Here is a 22,119-nt window from a genome sequence, read left to right as displayed (position 1 = left end):
TAACCCATTACGTTGTCTTCCTTGTCCAACATCAACTCTTTAGCATGTCATATTTTTATGAGTGCTCACAATCATAAAAGATGTCCAAGATAGTATATTTATATGTGAAACCTCTCTTTCTTTATTACTTCCTGTTAATTGCAACGATGACCAAAACTATGTTCGTCAACTCTCAACAACTTTTAATCATCATACTATTTATATGTGAAGTCATTACTCTCCATAAGATCAATATGATCTCTTTGTTTCTTTTTATTCTTTATTTTTCTTTTATTCCCTCAAGATCATAGCAAGATAATCAAGCCCTTGACTCAACACTAATCTTTATTATATATAGCTCACGGACTCGATTACATAGAAGGATCATAAAGAAAAACTCAAAACTAAATCATACTAAAACTTTATTCTACTAGATCAAGATATTACTAAAAGGATCGAACTAAGAAAAACGGTAAAGATAGGAGTGTGATGGTGATACGATACTGGGGAACCTCCCCCAAGCTTGGCAGTTGCCAAGGGGAGTGCCCATACCCATGTGATTATGTTTCTTTCTTCGGAGGTGGTGATGTGGATACTTGTGCCTTCAGCTTCTTCATATTATAATTGAGAAGAGCAATTTCCTCCTTTAAATCACCGACCTCTGACTCCAGCTTCAAGATGTTGTCACATAAATCTCCTTTGCTTTTCTGCCGAAAACGAGAAGGAATAGATCGATTGTTAGATAGTTTAGCCCTCTTAGGGAGACTAGACTTCTTGAACTTCACGTGCATATCCCCAGGTTGAGGTAGAGGGACATCATCCTCCTCCGAGCTTGAATCGCTGATCCTCATTAGATGAGCATCCTCCTCCTCATCCGTAGTTTGACCACAACGAGATAGATCCCCATAGGTCTTTGGATCGGCAATGAGGTGTGAGACGTAGCTCTCTCTGTCGGAGTCCTGAGATGACATCTTGCTCCAAATCTGCTACAGAAACAGCTCGAAACAAAACCAAAGGATATTTGCGTGATACGAGGGTCAAAACCTTCGGGAGATTATATAATGAATTTTTACCGACCGAAAGAAGTATCGTGCAAGAAAACGGAGTCCGAAGGGTGCACGAGGTGCCCATGAGGCAGGAGGGCGCGCCCCCCACCCTCGTGGAAGCCTCATGTCCTTCCCGGACTGCTTCTTATTTTCCTATTTTTCTAAAAATTCCAAAACAGAGAAAAATTGCCATTAGAACTGCTTTGGAGTCGGTTTACTTACCGTACCACATACCTATTCCTTTTCGGAGTCTGAAACGTTCTGGAAAGTGTCCCTTATGTATTCCTCCGGGGTTACGGTTTCAATAATATTAGTTTCAACATTTATGGGATTACCTGAGATATAATGTTTGATTCTTTGACCGTTCACCACCTTCGGATTTGTGCCTTCGAAGTTGTTGATTTTTATGGCACCAGAACGATAGACTTCCTCGATAACGTAAGGACCTTCCCATTTAGAGAGAAGTTTTCTTGCAAAAAATCTTAAACGAGAGTTGTATAGCAACACATAATCACCTACATTAAACTCACACTTTTGTATCCTTTTGTCATGCCATCTTTTAACTTTTTCTTTAAACAACCTGGCATTCTCATAGGCTTGGATTCTCCATTCATCAAGTGAGCTAATGTCAAATAACCTCTTCTCACCGGCAAGTTTGAAATCATAATTGAGCTCTTTAATGGCCCAATATGCCTTATGTTCTAGTTCAAGAGGTAAGTGACATGCTTTTCCATAAACCATTTTATACGGAGACATTCCCATAGGATTATTATATGCAGTTTTATAGGCCCATAATGCATCATCAAATTTCTTGGACCAATTCTTTCTAGACTATTAACAGTCTTTTGCAAAATTAATTTGAGCTCTCTATTACTCAATTCTACTTGACCACTAGACTGTGGGTGATACGGAGATGCAATTCTATGATTAACATCATACTTGGCAAGCATTTTACGAAAAGCACCATGAATAAAATGTGAACCAACATCAGTCATTAAATATCTAGGTACTCCAAACCTCGGAAAAATAGTTTCTTTAAGCATCTTACTAGAGGTGTTATGATCAGCACTACTAGTTGGAATAGCTTCTACCCACTTAGTAACGTAATCAACAGAAATTAAAATATGTGTATACCCATTAGAGTAAGGAAAAGGTCCCATATAATCGAAGCCCCAAACATCAAATGGTTCAATAACAAGTGAATAATTCATAGGCATTTCCTGACGTCTACTAATATTACCAATTCTTTGACATTCATCACAAGATAAGACGAACTTACGAGCATCCTTGAAGAGAGTAGGCCAATAAAAACCGGATTGCAATACCTTATGTGCAGTTCTATCTCCAGCGTGGTGTCCTCCATAAGCCTCGGAGTGACACTTGCGTAGGATCTGTTCCTGTTCATACTCAGGTACACAATGTCTAATAACACCATCTACTCCTTCTTTATAAAGCTGTGGGTCATCCCAGAAGTAATGTCTTAAATCATAGAAAAACTTTTCTTTTGCTGGTATGTGAAACTAGGTGGTATAAATTTAGCAACAATGTAATTAGCATAATCAGCATACCATGGAGCAGTACGAGAAGCATTTATGATAGCTAATTGTTCATCAGGAAAGCTATCATCAATAGGTAGTGGGTCATCAAGAACATTCTCTAACCTAGACAAGTTGTCTGCAACGGGGTTCTCAACTCCCTTTCTATCAATAATATGCAAATCACATTCTTGCAGCAAGAGAACCCATCTAATAAGTCTAGGTTTAGCGTCTTTCTTTTCCATAAGGTATTTAATAGCAGCATGATAAGTGTGAATAGTTACTTTAGAATCAACAATATAAGGTCTGAACTTATCACAGGCAAAAACAATTGCTAAAAATTCTTTTTCAGTAGTAGCATAATTTCTCTGGGCATGGTCTAGAGTTTTACTAGCATATTGAATAACATTTAATTTCTTATCAACTCTTTGCCCTAGAACAACACCTACAGCATAATCACTAGCATCACACATAATTTCAAAGGGTAAATTCCAATCAGGTGGCTGAACAATAGGTGCAGAAATCAACGCTTTCTTAAGTATTTCAAATGCTTCTACACAATCATCATCAAAGACAAATGGTATATCTTTTTGTAATAGATTAGTCAAAGGCCGAGAAATTTTTGAGAAGTCCTTAATGAACCTCCTATAAAAACCGGCTTGACCAAGGAAACTTCTTATACCTTTGATGTCCCTAGGACACGACATCTTTTCAATAGCATCAACTTTAGCTTTATCAACTTCAATACCTCTTTCAGAAATTTTATGCCCCAAGACAATGCCTTCATTAACCATAAAGTGGCATTTCTCCCAATTCAAGACAAGATTAGTTTCTTCACATCTCTGCAAAACTCGATCAAGGTTGCTCAAGCAATCATCAAAAGAGGATCCATAAACGGAGAAATCGTCCATGAAAACCTCACAAATCTTTTCACAAAAGTGAGAGAATATAGCCATCATGCATCTTTGAAAGGTAGCAGGTGCATTACATAAACCAAAAGGCATACGTCTATAAGCAAAAGTACCGAAAGGCCAAGTAAAAGTGGTCTTTGCTTGATCATCAGCTGACACAGGTATTTGAGAGAAACTAGAGTAACCATCTAGAAAGCAAAAGTGTGTATGTTTGGATAGTCTTTCTAGCATTTGATCAATGAATGGCAAGGGGTAATGATCCTTTTTAGTAGCTTTATTTAATTTACGGAAATCAATTACCATCCTATAACCTGTAATAATTCTTTGCGGAATCAATTCATCTTTATCATTAGGAACGACAGTAATACCTCCCTTCTTAGGGACACAATGGACAGGACTTACCCACTGACTATCAGCAATGGGATAGATTATACCTGCTTCAAGGAGCTTTAATATTTCCTTTCTTACCACTTCTTTCATCTTAGGATTCAGCCGTCGTTGGTGATCAATAACGGGTTTGGCGTCTTTCTCCAAATTTATTTTGTGTTGACATAGAGTGGGACTAATGCTCTTAAGATCATCAAGAGTATATCCAATAGCAGCACGGTGCTTCTTCAGAGTTTTCAATAATTTCTCTTCTTCATGCTCTGAAAGGTTAGCACTAATAATAACATGATATATCTTCTTTTCATCAAGATAAGCATATTTAAGAGTATCAGGCAATGGTTTAAGCTCAAACACGGGATCACCCTTGGGTGGAGGAGGATCCCCTAGGATTTCAACAGGCAAGTTGTGTTTCAGAATGGGTCCTTGTTTAAAGAATACTTCATCTATTTCCCTTCTTTCATTCGTGAACATATCATTTTCATGGTCAAGAAAATATTGTTCTAAAGGATCATTAGGAGGCACAACAATAGAAGCAAGACCAATAATTTCATCCTTACTAGGCAATTCCTCATCACGGGGTTGTCTACGAAATTTAGAGAAATTAAACTCGTGAGACATATCATCCAAACCAATAGTGACAACATCCTTTTCGCAGTCTATCCTAGCATTGACAGTATTCAAGAAGGGTCTACCAAATATAATGGGACAAAAGCTATCTTGTGGGGAACCAAGAACAATAAAATCAGCAGGATATTTAACTTTCCCACACAAGACTTCAACATCTCTAACAATCCCAATCGGTGAAATAGTACCTCTATTGGCAAGCTTAATGGTAACATCGATTTCTTCTATCTCAGCAGGTGCAATATCATGCATAATTTCTTTGTATAAGGAATGAGGTATTGCACTTGCATAGCACCCATATCACACAAGCCATGATAACAATGATCTCCTATTTTAACAGAAATAACAGGCATGCCTACAACAGGTCTATGTTTATCTTTAGCACCAGGCTTAGCAATTCTAGCAGTTTCCTCACAGAAATAAATAACATGCCCATCAATATTATCAGCCAAGAGATCTTTAACCATAGCAATATTAGGTTCAACCTTAATTTGCTCAGGAGGTGTATAAGTTTTAGTATTACTCTTACGAACCACAGTTGAAGCTTTAGCATGATCCTTTATTCTAATAGGGAAAGGTGGTTTCTCAACATAAGCAGTTGGAACAATAGGATCGTTATAAGTGATGGTCTTTTCTCCCACTTTAATAGGTTCAACTACTTTTACTTCTATGGGAGGGTGATATTTAAACCACTTCTCCTTAGGGAGATCAACATGAGTAGCAAATGATTCACAGAAAGAACCTACTATCTCAGAGTCAAGTCCATATTTAATGCTAAATTTACGGAAAACATCGGTATCCATAAAAGATTTAACACAATCAAACTTAGGTGTTATACCTGACTCGTTACCTTCGTCGAGATCCCAATCTTCAGAGTTGCGTTTAATTCTTTCCAATAAATCCCATCTGAATTCAATAGTCTTCATCATAAAAGAACCAGTACAAGAAGTATCGAGCATGGAGCGATTGCTGTCAGAAAGCCGAGCAATTTTTTTTGAATAATCATTTCTTTTGAGAGCTCATGATTGGGGCATGAATAGAACATTGACTTAAGCCTCCCCCAAGCTTGAGCTATGCTTTCTCCTTTGCGAGGCCAGAAATTATATATATAATTACGATCATGATGAACAAGATGCATAGGATAAAACTTCTGATGAAATTCCAATTTCAATCGCTTGTAGTCCCATGATCCCATATCATCACATAGCCTATACCATGTCAATGCATCTCCCTTCAAGGATAAAGGGAAGACCTTCTTCTTGATAAAATCATCGGGCATACCTGCAAGCTTAAATAATCCACAAACTTCATCCACATAGATTAAGTGTAAATCGGGATGCAATGTTCCATCTCCTGCAAAAGGATTAGCTAGCAGTTTATCTATCATACCCGAAGGAATTTCAGAGTAAACATTTTCAATAGGTTCAGTAGGTTGAGGAGCAACTATTTGCTCTACCGGTCGGGGTGAAGATACCCCGAACAAGCCCCTTAAAGGATTAATTTCCATAGTAACAAGTGACAGTAAATTTCAGGACACTATAAATTTTTCCTTACCAAATTCCACCTACCAAAGGCGCTTCACTCCCCGGCAACGACGCCAGAAAAGAGTCTTGATTACCCACAAGTATAGGGGATCTATCGTAGTCCTTTCGATAAGTAAGAGTGTCGAACCCAACGAGGAGCAGAAGGAAATGATAAGCAGTTTTCAGTAAGGTATTCTCTGCAAGCACTGAAATTATCGGTAACAGATAGTTTTGTGGTAAGGTAATTTGTAACGGGTAACAAGTGTAAATAAAGTGCAGCAAGATGGCCCAATCCTTTTTGTAGCAAAGGACAAGCCTGGACAAACTCTTATATAGAGAAAAGCGCTCCCGAGGACACATGGGAATTATCGTCAAGCTAGTTTTCATCACGCTCATATTGTTCGCGTTCGGTACTTTGATAATTTGATATGTGGGTGGACCGGTGCTTGGGTGCTGTCCTTACTTGGACAAGCATCCCCCTTATGATTAACTCCTATTGCAAGCATCCGCAACCACAAAAGAAGTATTAAGGTAAACCTAACCATAGCATGAAACATATGGATCCAAATCAGCCCCTTACGAAGCAACGCATAAACTAGGGTTTAAGCTTCTGTCACTCTAGCAACCCATCATCTACCTATTACTTCCCAATGCCTTCCTATAGGCCCAAACAATGGTGAAGTGTCATGTAGTCGACGTTCACATAACACCACTAGAGGAAAGACAACATACATCTGATCAAAATATCGAACGAATACCAAATTCACATGACTACTAATAGCAAGACTTCTCCCATGTCCTTAGGAACAAACGTAACTACTCACAAATCATATTCATGTTCATAATCAGAGGGGTATTAATATGCATAATGGATCTAAACATATGATCTTCCACCAAATAAACCAACTAGCATCAACTACAAGGAGTAATCAACACTACTAGCAACCCACAGGTACCAATCTGAGGCTTTGGGACAAAGATTGGATACAAGAGACGAACTAGGGTTTTAGAGGAGATGGTGCTAGCGAAGATGTTGATGGAGATTGACCCCCTCCCGATGAGAGGATCGTTGGTGATGACGATGGCGATGATGTCCCCCTCCCGGAGGGAAGTTTCCCCGGCAGAACAGCTCTGCCGGAGCCCTAGATTGGTTTCGCCAAGGTTCCGCCTCGTGGCCGCGGAGTTTCTTCCCGAAAGCTTGCTTATGATTTTTTTCTCAGACGAAAGACTTCATATAGCAGAAGATGGGCACCGGAGGCCTGCCAGGGGGCTCACGAGGCAGGGGGCGCGCCCAGGGGGGTAGGGCGCGCCCCCACCCTCGTGGCCAGGGTGTGGACCCCCTCTGGTATTTTCTTCGCTCAGTATTTTTTATTATTTCCAAAAATGTCTTCCGTGGAGTTTCAGGACTTTTGGGGTTGCGCAGAATAGGTCTCTAATATTTGCTCCTTTTCCAGCCCAGAATTCCATCTGCCGGCATTCTCCCTCTTTATGTAAACCTTGTAAAATAAGAGAGAATAGTCATAAGTATTGTGACATAATGTGTAATAACAGCCCATAATGCAATCAATATCAATATAAAAGCATGATGCAAATGGATGTATCAGGCCGCGCGCACCCTCCCCCTCTAGTCCGAATTGGACAAGGAGGGGGGCGGCACCCCCTTTCTTTCCTCCTCTCTCCTTCCCTCCCCCCTTCTCCTACTCCTACTAGGAAAGAAGGAGTCCTACTCCCGGTGGGAGTACGACTCCCCCCTTGGCGCGCCCTCCTCCTTGGCCGGCCGCCTCCCCCCTAGCTCCTTTATATACGGGGGCAGGGGGCACCCCAAGACACATAAGTTGATCATTGGTCTCTCCCAACCGTGTGCGGTGCCCCCCTCCACCATAATCCACCTCGGTCATATCGTAGCGGTGCTTAGGCGAAGCCCTGCGTCGGTAGCTTCATCAATATCGTCACCACGTCGTCGTGCTGACGAAACTCTCCCTCGAGCTCTACTAGATCGTGAGTTCGCGGGACGTCACCGAGCTGAATGTGTGTTGAACGTGGAGGTGCCGTACGTTCGGTACTGAGGATCGGTCGATTGTGAAGACGTACGACTACATCAACCGCGTTGTCATAACGCTTCTGCTTAACGGTCTACGAGGGTACGTGGACAACACTCTCCCCTCTCGTTGCTATGCATCACCATGATCTTGCGTGTGCGTAGGAATTTTTTTGAAATTGCTACGTTCCCCAACAGTTTTGCATGACCCTTGTGCAACCACATACAAACAATTGGGTAAGATTTGCATATCTGTCATTTTGGGTATGTTGCCATTTGTCAAACTGGAAAGATTGACATTTGTTTATCTAGTAACATTGCCATTTGTCAACCTTGTAACACTGCGATTTGTCAAAATATGCAGCTAAAAATCACCAGCACTATCTAATTTTTGCAACTAAAATCACTAGCACTGCTCATATGGACACCACTAGCAGGCGTGAGTTGATGGACGCATATGCAAATGTACCATTGATTACATACAACAAGTCATCAACCCACAACGACAACGAGGATACACGTTGGATTATAGATCATTTCTTACAAAACATTCTAGTAAAGTAAAGTTTTTCTCACACAACAAATAATAAAGCGATGAAATGAACTTCAGCTCAACCACTCGTCGGCGTTGGAAACACTTTCTTTGAACAAGAAGTGATTCTCTAGGAAGGGCCAACTACTGTCACTCTCGAGACCAATGCAAGACTGATCATCCAGGCTGAAGCGACCTATGTCAGGACCCATATTGGGACGGTAGGAAAGCATAGCAATGTCCGAGGTATAGATACAGTTGCTTCTCATAAATGGTAGTAACGTTGTGTCAACAACAGCTGGATCGCCTTCCACCATCATTGGATAGTTTTGTCCAAGGAAGAGCGAGTTTTCTCCAAGACTTTCAATACTGAACCGGGGAGAAGGTGTTGGCACTAGTACACTAGTATCCATCCCGAATACCCTGCAATGGATGTTGGAATAGGTCCGGAGAGTGCGACCATGCGAGACAACACCTGCTTCCTTAGTAACATCAGAAGTGCCCTGTATACAGACAAGAAGAGGTTATCCATCGGAATAAGTTGCCAGGCGCCACTGAGTATATGGGTCATGCTCGTCCTCATGCTCGTGATCATCAGCATCGTCATCTCCCCCTTGGTTATAAAAATTTTCAAGTATAGGTGGTGGAATGTTCACAGGACCTTGGAAACACAAGAAGGTTAATTAGTGAAGGGAAACTAGCTAACCCGCATGCATGTGGATGAAACAATTATAATTACGATGGAAGACAAACGTACCGAAAGCATCAGGATTCCATGCAAAAACGGTGCCACGAGTGGTGGCAGCAAACACAAGACCCTCGTATTGAATTGCATCACAGTACTCATCCGTGTACAGAAATTGATATTTGAGCAATATCCATCGAGGCGTGGAAGTAAGGACGGCAACAAGCTTGTCGAAGATAGCAACAACTTCATGGTTCGTGTAATCCCAAGAGCGGTTGGGAACTCTACAAAGTGCTATCTTCCATAGACGACAGTCACCATGATCGTATTTGAACTCACATAGAATACCGGTGTACTCAACCTCTGGGCAGTCATCTGAGATTTTTGGAAGTGGAACCCGGTGACGAGTGTACACATTCACAAGTTCCCACTCACAGTTGTACCCAATATAAACAACCCAATCTCCATTTGCGCCTGCCCAAGCCTTGCCCTCAAGTGATGGCATCTTAACATCATATGTATCATTATCAAGCGGCATCAACTTGCACAAGGAGAGGCTTCCTTCGTCCCCGCGCCAGTCAGCAGGGACACGGCGAAGAAGATAGGGGAGATCAAACCGCTCCTGGACCCTTGGGTTCCTTGTAATGATGTTATTAGTTGAGTCGAGAATGGTCATGAACGAGCCTGCCATGCTAGCCGAGGTGATGACGTCGCATCGATCAATGAGTTCCTCCGCCATGTCATCTTTCAGATCGGGGCAAGAATAACGGGGTCGTTTCCGGCCTGTTCCTGCTACCTCTTGAGCACTGTGTTGGTTTTCCCTTGAAGAGGAAAGGGTGATGAAGTAAAGCAGCGTAAGTATTTCCCTCAGTTTTTGAGAACCAAGGTATCAATCCAGTAGGAGGCCACGCACGAGTCCCTCGCACCTACACAAACAAATAAAATCCTCGCAACCAACGCAATAAAGGGGTTGTCAATCCCTTCACGGTCACTTACAAAAGTGAGATCTGATAGATATGATAAGATAAGATTTTTGGTATTTTTATGATAAAGATGCAAAGTAAAGAAAGCAAAATAAACGGCGCTAGAAATAGCTAGTTGACGTGAGATTAATATGATGGAAAATAGACCCGGGGGCCATAGGTTTCACTAGTGGCTTCTCTCGAGAGCATAAGTATTACGGTGGGTAAACAAATTACTGTTGAGCAATTGACAGAATTGAGCATAGTTATGAGAATATCTAGGTATGATCATGTATATAGGCATCACGTCCGCGACAAGTAGACCGACTCCTGCCTGCATCTACTACTATTACTCCACACATCGACCGCTATCCATCATGCATCTAGAGTATTAAGTTCAAAAGAACAGAGTAACGCTTTAAGTAAGATGACATGATGTAGAGGGATAAACTCATGCAATATGATATAAACCCCATCTTGTTATCCTCGATGGCAACAATACAATACGTGCCTTGCTGCCCCTACTGTCACTGGGAAAGGACACCGCAAGGTTGAACCCAAAGCTAAGCACTTCTCCCATTGCAAGGAAGATCAATCTAGTAGGCCAAACCAAACTGATAATTCGAAGAGACTTGCAAAGATAACCAATCATACATAAAAGAATTCAGAGAAGATTCAAATATTGTTCATAGATAAACTTGATCATAAACCCACAATTCATCGGTCTCAACAAACACACCGCAAAAGAAGATTACATCGAATAGATCTCCACAAGAGAGGGGGAGAACATTGTATTGAGATCCAAAAAGAGAGAAGAAGCCATCTAGCTAATAACTATGGACCCGAAGGTTTGAAGTAAACTACTCACACATCATCGGAGAGGCTATGGTGTTGATGTAGAAGCCCTCCGTGATCAATGCCCCCTCCGGCGGAGCTCCGGAAAAGGCCCCAAGATGGGATCTCACAGGTACAGAAGGTTGTGGCGATGGAATTAGGTTTTTGGTTCCGTATCTGGTAGTTTGGGGGTACATAGGTATATATACAAGGAAGAAGTACGTCGGTGGAGCAACGTGGGCCCCACGAGGGTGGAGGGCGCGCCCAGGGGGTAGGCGCGCCCCCTACCTCGTGCCTTCCTGGTTGATGTCTTGACGTAGGGTCCAAGTCCTGTGGATCACGTTCGTTCCGAAAATCACATTCTCGAAGGTTTCATTCCGTTTGGACTCCGTTTGATATTATTTTTCTGTGAAACTCTGAAATAAGCAAAAAAACAGCAATTCTGGGCTGGGCCTCTGGTTAATAGGTTAGTCCCAAAAATGATATAAAAGTGTATAATAAAGCCCATTAATGTCCAAAATAGAATATAATATAGCATGGAACAATCAAAAATTATAGATACGTTGGAGACGTATCAAGCATCCCCAAGCTTAATTCCTGCTCGTCCTCGAGTAGGTAAATGATAAAACCGGAATTTTTGATGTGGAATGCTACTTGGCATAATTTCAATGTAATTCTCTTAATTGTGGTACGAATATTTAGATCCGAAAGATTCAAGACAAAAGTTTAATATTGACATAAAAATAATAATACTTCAAGCATACTAACTAAGCAATTATGTCTTCTCAAAATAACATGGCCAAAGAAAGTTATCCCTACAAAATCATATAGTCTGGCTATGCTCTATCTTCACCACACAAAGTATTTAAATCATGCACAACCCCGATGACAAGCCAATCAATTGTTTCATACTTTTGATGTTCTCAAACTTTTTCAATCTTCACGCAATACATGAGCATGAGCCATGGACATAGCACTATATGTGGAATAGAATGGTGGTTGTGGAGAAGACAAAAAGGAGAAGATAGTCTCACATCAACTAGGCATATCAACGGGCTATGGAGATGCCCATTAATAGATATCAATGTGAGTGAGTAGGGATTGCCATGCAACAGATGCACTAGAGCTATAAGTATATGAAAGCTCAACAAAAGGAACTAAGTGGGTGTGCATCCAACTCGCTTGCTCACGAAGACCTAGGGCATTTTGAGGAAGCCCATCATTGGAATATACAAGCCAAGTTCTATAATGAAAATTTCCCACTAGTATATGAAAGTGATATCATAGGAGACTCTCTATCATGAAGATCATGGTGCTACTTTGAAGCACAAGTGTGGTAAAAGGATAGTAACATTGTCCCTTCTCTCTTTTTCTCTCTTTTTTTTGGGCCTTTTCTCTTTTTTTATGGCCTTTCTTTTTTTTAGTCCGGAGTCTCATCCCGACTTGTGGGGGAATCATAGTCTCCATCATCCTTTCCTCACTTGGGACAATGCTCTAAAAAATGATGATCATCACACTTTTATTTACTTACAACTCAACAATTACAACTCAATACTTAGAACAAAATATAACTCTATGTGAATGCCTCCGGCGGTATACCGGGATATGCAATGAATCAAGAGTGACATGTATGAAGAATTATGAATGGTGGCTTTGCCACAAATACAATGTCAACTACATGATCATGCAAAGCAATATGACAATGATGGAGCGTGTCATAATAAACTGAACGGTGGTAAGTTGCATGGCAATATATCTCGGAATGGCTATGGAAATGCCATGATAGGTAGGTATGGTGGCTGTTTTGAGGGAGGTATATGGTGGGTGTATGATACCGGCGAAAAGTGCGCGGTATTAGAGAGGCTAGCAATGGTGGAAGGAAGAAAGTGCGTATAATCCATGGATTCAACATTAGTCATAAAGAACTCATATACTTATTGCAAAAATCTACAAGTTATCGAAGCAAAGTATTACGCGCATGCTCCTAGGGGGATAGATTGGTAGGAAAATACCATCGCTCGTCCCCGACCGCCACTCATAAGGAAGACAATCAATAAATAAATCATGCTCCGACTTCATCACATAACGGTTCACCATACGTGCATGCTACGGGAATCACAAACTTTAACACAAGTATTTCTCAAATTCAAAACTACTCAACTAGCATGACTCTAATATCACCATCTTCATATCTCAAAACAATTATCAAGTATCAAACTTCTCATAGTATTCAACACACTCATAAGAAAAAAATCTAATCTTGAATGCCTATCATAATTAAAGCGAATTACCATGCTGTTTTGTAGGACTCTCAAAATAATCTAAGTGAAGCATGAGAGAACAATAGTTTCTAGAAAACGAATCCACCACCGTGCTCTAAAAGATATAAGTGAAGCACTAGAGCAAAACTATATAACTCAAAAGATATAAGTGAAGCACATAGAGTATTCTAACAATTTCCGAATCATGTGTGTCTCTCTCAAAAGGTGTGTACAGCAAGGATGATTGTGACAAACTAACAAATAAAGACTCAAATTATACAAGACGCTCCAAGCAAAACACCTATCATGTGGTGAATAAAAATATAGCTCCAAGTAAAGTCACCGATGGAAGTAGACGAGAGAGGGGATGCCTTCTGGGGCATCCCCAAGATTTGGCTTTTAGGTGTCCTTAGATTATCTGGGGGTGCCATGGGCATCCCCAAGCTTAGGCTCTTGCCCCTCCTTGTTCCATAATCCATCAAATATTTCACCCAAAACTTGAAAACTTCACAACACAAAACTTAACAGAAAATCTCGTGAGCTCCGTTAGCGAAAGAAAACAAAACACCACTTCAAGGTACTGTAATGAACTCATTCTTTATTTATATTGGTGTTAAACCTACTGTATTCCAACTTCTCTATGGTTTATAAACTATTTTACTAGCCATAGATTCATCAAAATAAGCAAACAACACACGAAAAACAGAATCTGTCAAAAACAGAACAGTATGTAGTAATCTGTAACTAACGCAAACTTCTGGAACTCCAAAACTTCAGCAAAAATAGTACGACCTAGAAAATTTGTTTATTGATCAGCAGCAATTGTAATCAATATTTTATCACGTTCTGGTGATTTTTAACAATTATTTTCGTGAACAGAAAGTTTCTGGAATTTTCAGCAAGATCAAATAACTATCATCCAAGAAGATCCTATAGGTTAAACTTGGCACAAACACTAATTAAAACATAAAAACACATATAACCAGAGGCTAGATCAAATATTTATTCCTAAACAGAAGCAAAAATCAAAAAAACTAAAAATAAAATTGGGTTGCCTCCCAACAAGCGCTATCGTTTAACGCCCCTAGCTAGGCATAAAAGCAAGGATAGATCTAGGTATTGCCATCTTTGGTAGGCAATCCATAAGTGGCTCTCATAATAGATTCATAAGGTAATTTTATTTTCTTTCTAGGGAAGTGTTCCATGCCTTTCCTTAACGGAAATTGGAATCTAATATTTCCTTCCTTCATATCAATAATTGCACCAATCGTTCTAAGGAAAGGTCTACCAAGAATAATAGGACATGAAGGATTGCAATCTATATCAAGAACAATAAAATCTACGGGCACATAATTTCTATTTGCAACAATAAGAACATCATTAATTCTTCCCATAGGTTTCTTAATGGTGGAATCCGTAAGGTGCAAGTTTAAAGAGCAATCATCAAAATCTCGAAAACCTAGCAAATCGCACAAAGTTTTTCGGATCGTGGAAACACTAGCACCCAAATCACACAAAGCATAGCATTCATGATCTTTAATTCTAATTTTAATATTAGGTTCCCACTCATCATAAAGTTTTCTAGGGATAGAAACTTCCAAGTCAAGTTTTTCTTCATAAGATTGCATCAAAGCATCAATGATATGTTTAGTAAAGGCTTTATTTTGACTATAAGCATGTGGAGAATTTAGCACGGATTGCAACAAGGAAATACAATCTATCAAAGAGCAATTATCATAATTAAATTCCTTGAAATCCAAAATAGTGGGTTCATTAATATCTAGAGTTTTGATCTCTTCAATCCCACTTTTACCAATTTTTGCATCAAGATCTAAAAACTCCGAATTTTTGGAACGCCTTCTAGGTAAAGATGGATCATATTCAGTCCCATCATTATCAAGATTCATATTGCAAAACAAATATTTAATAGGGTACACATCAATAACTTTTAGATCTTCATCTATTTTCATAGAAACTAGAAGAACACGCTTTTACAAAGCAATCTTTCTTAGCACGCATCCTAGCGGTTCTTTCTTTGCACCCATCAATGGAAATTCTCATGGCTTTGAGAGACTCGTTGATATCATGCTTAGGTGAAATAGATCTAAGTTTCAAAGAATCAACATCAAGAGAAATTCTATCAACGTTGCTAGCCAATTCATCAACTTTAAGCAAATTTTCTTCAAGCAAAGCATTGAAATTCTTTTGCGAATTCATAAACTCCTTAACACTAGTCTCAAATTCAGAAGGCATCTTATTAAAATTTCCATAAGAATTGTTGTAGGAATTACCATAATTATTAGAGGAATTACTAGGATACGGCCTAGGATTAAAGTTTCCTCTATACGCGTTGTTACCAAAATTATTCCTACCAACAAAATTCACATCCATAGATTCATTATTATTCTCAATCAAAGTAGACAAAGGCATATCATTAGGATAAGAAGAAACACTTTTATTAGCAAATAATTTCATAAGTTCATCCATCTTTCCACTGAAAACATTAATTTCTTCTATCGCATGCACTTTTTTATTAGTGGATCTTTCGGTGTGCCATTGAGAATAATTAACCATAATATTATCTAGGAGTTTAGTAGCTTCTCCTAAAGTGATTTCCATAAAAGTGCCTCCCGCGGCCGAATCTAAAAGATTTCTAGAAGCAAAATTCAATCCGGCATAAAAATTTTGTATAATCATCCACAAATTCAAACCATGAGTAGGGCAATTACATATCATTAATTTCATCCTCTCCCAAGCTTGTGCAACATGTTCATGATCAAGTTGCTTAAAATTCATAATATCGTTTCTAAGAGAGATGATCTTAGCGGGAGGAAAATACTTAGAGATAAAAGCATCTTTGCACTTATTCCAAGAATCAATACTATTTTTAGGCAAAGACGAAAACCAAGTTTTAGCACGATCTCTAAGCGAAAAAGGAAATAGCTTCAATTTAACAATATCATTGTCCACATCTTTCTTCTTTTGCATATCACACAAATCAACGAAGCTGTTTAGATGGGTAGCGGCATCTTCACTAGGAAGGCCGGCGGATTGATCTTTCATGACAAGATTCAACAAAGCGGCATTAATTTCACAAGATTCAATATCGGTAAGAGGAGCAATCGGAGTGCTAAGAAAATCATTGTTGTTGGTATTTGTAAAGTCGCACAATTTAGTATTATCTTGAGCCATCGTGACAAGCAAGCAACCCAACACACGAGCAAACAAGAAGCGAGCGAAAAAGGGGCGAACGGAAAAGAGAGAGGGCGAATAAAACGGCAAAGGTGAAGTGGGGGAGAGGAAACGAGAGGCAAATGGCAAATAATGTAATGCGGGAGATAAGGGTTTGTGATGGGTACTTGGTATGTTGACTTTTGCGTAGACTCCCCGGCAACGGCGCCAGAAATCCTTCTTGCTACCTCTTGAGCACTGCGTTGGTTTTCCCTTGAAGAGGAAAGGGTGATGCAGTAAAGCAGTGTAAGTATTTCCCTCAGTTTTTGAGAACCAAGGTATCAATCCAGTAGGAGGCCACGCACGAGTCCCTCGCACCTACACAAACAAATAAAATCCTCGCAACCAACGCAATAAAGGGGTTGTCAATCCCTTCACGGTCACTTACGAAAGTGAGATATGATAGATATGATAAGATAATATTTTTGGTATTTTTATGATAAAGATGCAAAGTAAAGAAAGCAAAATAAACGGCGCTAGAAATAGCTAGTTGACGTGAGATTAATATGATGGAAAATAGACCCAGGGGCCATAGGTTTCACTAGTGGCTTCTCTCGAGAGCATAAGTATTACGGTGGATAAACAAATTACTGTTGAGCAATTGACAGAATTGAGCATAGTTATGAGAATATCTAGGTATGATCATGTATATAGGCATCACGTCCGCGACAAGTAGACCGACTCCTGCTTGCATCTACTACTATTACTCCACACATCGACCGCTATCCAGCATGCATCTAGAGTATTAAGTTCAAAAGAACAGAGTAACGCTTTAAGTAAGATGACATGATGTAGAGGGATAAACTCATGCAATATGATATAAACCCCATCTTGTTATCCTCAATGGTAACAATACAATGCGTGCCTTGTTGCCCCTACTGTCACTGGGAAAGGACACCGCAAGATTGAACCCAAAGCTAAGCACTTCTCCCATTGCAAGAAAGATCAATCTAGTAGGCCAAACCAAACTGATAATTCGAAGAGACTTGCAAAGATAACTAATCATACATAAAAGAATTCAGAGAAGATTCAAATATTGTTCATAGATAAACTTGATCGTAAACCCACAATTCATCGGTCTCAACAAACACACCGCAAAAGAAGATTACATCGAATAGATCTCCACGAGAGAGGGGGAGAACATTGTATTGAGATCCAAAAAGAGAGAAGAAGCCATCTACCTAATAACTATGGACCCGAAGGTCTGAAGTAAACTACTCACACATCATCGGAGAGGCTATGGTGTTGATGTAGAAGCCCTCCGTGATCAATGCCCCCTCCGGCGGAGCTCCGGAAAAGGCCCCAAGATGGGATCTCACGGGTACAGAAGGTTGCGGCGGTGGAATTAGGTTTTTGGCTCCGTATCTGGTAGTTTTGGGGTACATAGGTATATATAGGAGGAAGAAGTACGTCGGTGGAGCAACATGGGCCCCACGAGGGTGGAGGGTGCGCCCCCTACCTCGTGCCTTCCTGGTTGATGTCTTGACGTAGGGTCCAAGTCCTCTGGATCACGTTCGTTCCGAAAATCACGTTCCCGAAGGTTTCATTCCGTTTGGACTCCGTTTGATATTCTTTTTCTGCGAAACTCTGAAATAGGCAAAAAACAGCAATTCTGGGCTGGGCCTCCGGTTAATAGGTTAGTCCCAAAAATGATATAAAAGTGTATAATAAAGCCCATTAATGTCCAAAACAGAATATAATATAGCATGGAACAATCAAAAATTATAGATACGTTGGAGACGTATCAGTTCCCTCCATGGAGAAGATGATCGAACAATGGTAGAAGGAAGGGTGAAGGCAAATGGCGGGAGGAAGAGCGTGTGACAACAGTTCCAAATCAAGAGGGAAAGGCGAAGAGGCGATGGACGGTTGCCATGGTACATGAAGAGGCGCCCAGGGAGCGAACGGTTGCCACAAAGGTCACACACTGACGACAAGGGCCGAGTGAACCGCATGCGTATATCGCACACACCTTGATCTGGTTGACCGTTTCTTTTGTGTTGCCTAATCACAAACAGTTCATCCGGGTGAACCGTATGCTATATATCACACACACCTTCATCTGGCTGCCCCGTTTCTTTTGTGTTGCCTAATCACAAACAGTTCATCCGAGTGAACAGTATGCTGTGTATCGCACATGCCTTCATCTGGCTACCCGTTTCTTTTGTTCCTCCTCATCGCAAACAGTTAATTGAACTGAACCGTATGCCCTTCATCGCACACACAACTAAAATCTGAACCGTGTTTGATGCATCCGTCATCGCAAACGTTTTATACATTTTTGACGGTTTTCATACACCACAGTTTGCGATTATTGCATCACACACAGTTTCTCAAAGGGTCTCTGATTGTAGTGTCGCGTTAGCAGCATCCTGCAGTAGCGATAGATGCCATCGGCAAGATAGTATCCCATGTTGTAGTCTTGGCCGTTGGTGTAGTTGCACGACAGTGATTCCCCATTGCAAAGCCTCCTGAACACCGGATATCGTTGATGTTATTGTGAGAACCCGACATTCCAAAGAAAGCATGTCAAATCCATAAGTCATGTGATGCCACCGCTTCTAGTATGATGGTGGCCTATTTGGTGTGACCTTGATACATTCCTTGCAAACCTTTGCGGCAGTTCTTCCATTGCTAATGCATGCAATCAATTGATCTGAACATTCCTGGAAATCCCCTCGCCTCTCCAATAGCCAACAACTTCTCCGTGTCCTGTGCATTTGGTTCTCTGAGATACTCAGGTTCAAACACCTCCACCACGACGCGGGAAAACTTGAAAATAGTCTTTGGGCATGTGCTCTCCCTCATACTGATCATCTCACCAACGGCATCTGCAACGGTACCAAGTGATAGCATCCTCAGAGTAGCCATGCAGTTCTGCTTGGAAGAAAAAGAGAGTTGTCCGCAGCAATCGCTTGTGAGCTTGAAGTAGTCATCGTGTGCCTCCACTCCCTCCACAATGCGCAAAAACAATGGTTTCCATATGGGAAAATGGGGACGAAACCATGGATCATCCGGGAAAGTAGGCTTGGGAGCAAAGTAGTCCCTGTGCAGTAGCTTTGCTCCGAACACTCTATCCCAATTGATCACTCTTCTCCCTTTGATTGTAGCCCTTGAAGTTGAGAATATGCTTCACTCGCCGGCCCATTTTCTCTTGCATGCTCATGAGCATGATCATGTCCACTTCTCTGTCTGAATCCGAGGAATCGAAGAATTCACCTTGAATTATTTGATCAAGCTCCGTCGGTCCATAGTCCTCATCCGACGAAGCATCCGAATCCATCGTTTTCCCCATAAAATCACAAAAAATCCGGTCAGACAATGTGTCGCACACATGAAGCGCAATGCGGAGACATAGAGTTGCCGGACGTACCGCCATGGCGTCCGGGTCGGCGACAATGTCCCCCATGGCGAGGACGGAAGAGAGGACTGCTCTGCCAAAGCTGGCGGCGCAGAGATTAGGACGACTGCGGAGCTCTCCCGGTGACGAAGCTGCGAGACAGACGACGTGGAGGAGGAAGAAGAGAGGAGATGGCAAATGGATCCGGCAGGTTTGGGGTGAATTTGGTGCAATTTGCGATGGGGTCGGGCTGTCGGGTCCGACGTGGCGGGCGTGCCCTGATACGTCTTCAACGTATCTATAATTTTTGATTGTTTCATGCTATTATATTATCTGTTTTGGATGTTTAATGGGCTTTAATATGCTCTTTTATATTATTTTTGGGACTAACCTATTAACCGAAGGCCCAGTGCCAGTTTCTGTTTTTTTGCCTATTTTAGTGTTTTGCAGAAAAGGAATACCAAACGGAATCCAAACGGAATGAAACCTTCGCGATGATCTTTCTTGGATCGAAAGCAAACCAGAAGACTTGGAGTTGAAGTCTGGAACTCCGCGAGGCGGCCACGAGGTAGGAGGGTGCGCCCAGGGGGGTAGGCGCGCCCCCCACCCTCATGGGCCCCACGGAGCTCCACCGACGTACTTCTTTCGCCTATATATACTCTTATACCCTAAAAACATCAAGGGGAGCCACAAAACCACTTTTCCACCGCCGCAACCTTCTGTACCCATGAGATCCCATCTTGGGGCCTTTTCCGGCGCTCTGCCGGAGGGGGAACCGATCACGGAGGGCTTCTACATCAACACCATTGCCTCTCCGATGATGCGTGAGTAGTTTACCACAGACCTTCGGGTCCATAGTTATTAGCTAGATGGCATCTTCTCTCTCTTTGATTCTCAATACAAAGTTCTCCTCGATGTTCTTGGAGATCTATTCGATGTAATACTCTTTTGCGGTGTGTTTGCCGAGATCCGATGAATTGTGGATTTATGAACAAGTTTATCTATGAATATTATTTGGTTCTTCTCTGAATTCTTATATGCATGATTTGATATCTTTGCAAGTCTCTTTGAATTATCGGGTTAGTTTGGCATACTAGATTGATCTTTCTTGCAATGGGAGAAGTGCTTAGCTTTGGGTTCAATCTTGCGGTGTCCTTTCCCAGTGACAGTAGGGGCAGCAAGGCATGTATTGTATTGTTGCCATCGAGGATAAAAAGATGGGGTTTATATCATATTGCTTGAGTTTATCCCTCTACATCATGCCATCTTGCTTAATGTGTTACTCTGTTCTTATGAACTTAATACTCTAGATGCATGCTGGATAGCGGTCGATGTGTGGAGTAATAGTAGTAGATGCAGAATCGTTTCGGTCTACTTGACACGGACGTGATGCCTATATTCATGATCATTGCCTTAGATAACTTCATAACTGTGCGCTTTGCTATCAATTGTTCGGCAGTAATTTGTTCACCCACCATAATACATGCTATCTTGAGAGAAGCCACTAGTGAAACCTATGGCCCCCGGGTCTATTTTACATCATATTAGTTTCCCGTCAATTTGCCAATTTCTTTCGCCGTTCTTTTATTTTGCAATCTTTACTTTCCAATCTATACAACAAAAATACCAAAAATATTTACTTTACTATCTTTATTAGATCTCACTTTTGCGAGTGACCGTGAAGGGATTAACAACCCCCTTTATCGCGTTGGTTGCAAGGTCACTTGATTGTTTGTGCAGGTACTAGGTGACTCGTGCGTGGCCTCCTACTGGATTGATACCTTGGTTCTCAAAAACTGAGAGAAATACTTACGCTACTTTGCTGCATTACCCTTTCCTCTTCAAGTGAAAACCAACGCATGCTCAAGAGGTAGCATGTCCGGGCACCCCCTGTATCCGTCCGATATTTGGGCTGGATATGAGGGGCGCCGATCAGTCCGTGCGTTTGAGGCCCGTTTGAGACGTCCGTCTGGGTTAAAATTTCGTGACCGGATAATGACGGGCGGCCCACCCGGGCGTATGAGGCGGGTTTGAGGCGCCCGGCTGTAGATGCTAGTAGAAAACAAAGTGGAGATCGAGATGAACAGTAAAAGGCACGGGCCCACCAATCAACGAGAACAAGCGTTAGTAATCAGCACAAACCGGTATCAAGCATTGTTGGCCATTCGATCTGAGATGAGCGTTGACACGGGCATCGACCGATAAGAAACGATGACTGAGAGGGATGAACT

The sequence above is a fragment of the Aegilops tauschii genome, chromosome 3 (assembly GCF_002575655.3).
Source record: "Aegilops tauschii subsp. strangulata cultivar AL8/78 chromosome 3, Aet v6.0, whole genome shotgun sequence".
Lineage (NCBI taxonomy): Eukaryota > Viridiplantae > Streptophyta > Magnoliopsida > Poales > Poaceae > Aegilops > Aegilops tauschii.
The sequence above is the reverse complement of the archived record's forward strand: the minus strand, read 5'-3'. Positions refer to the sequence as shown.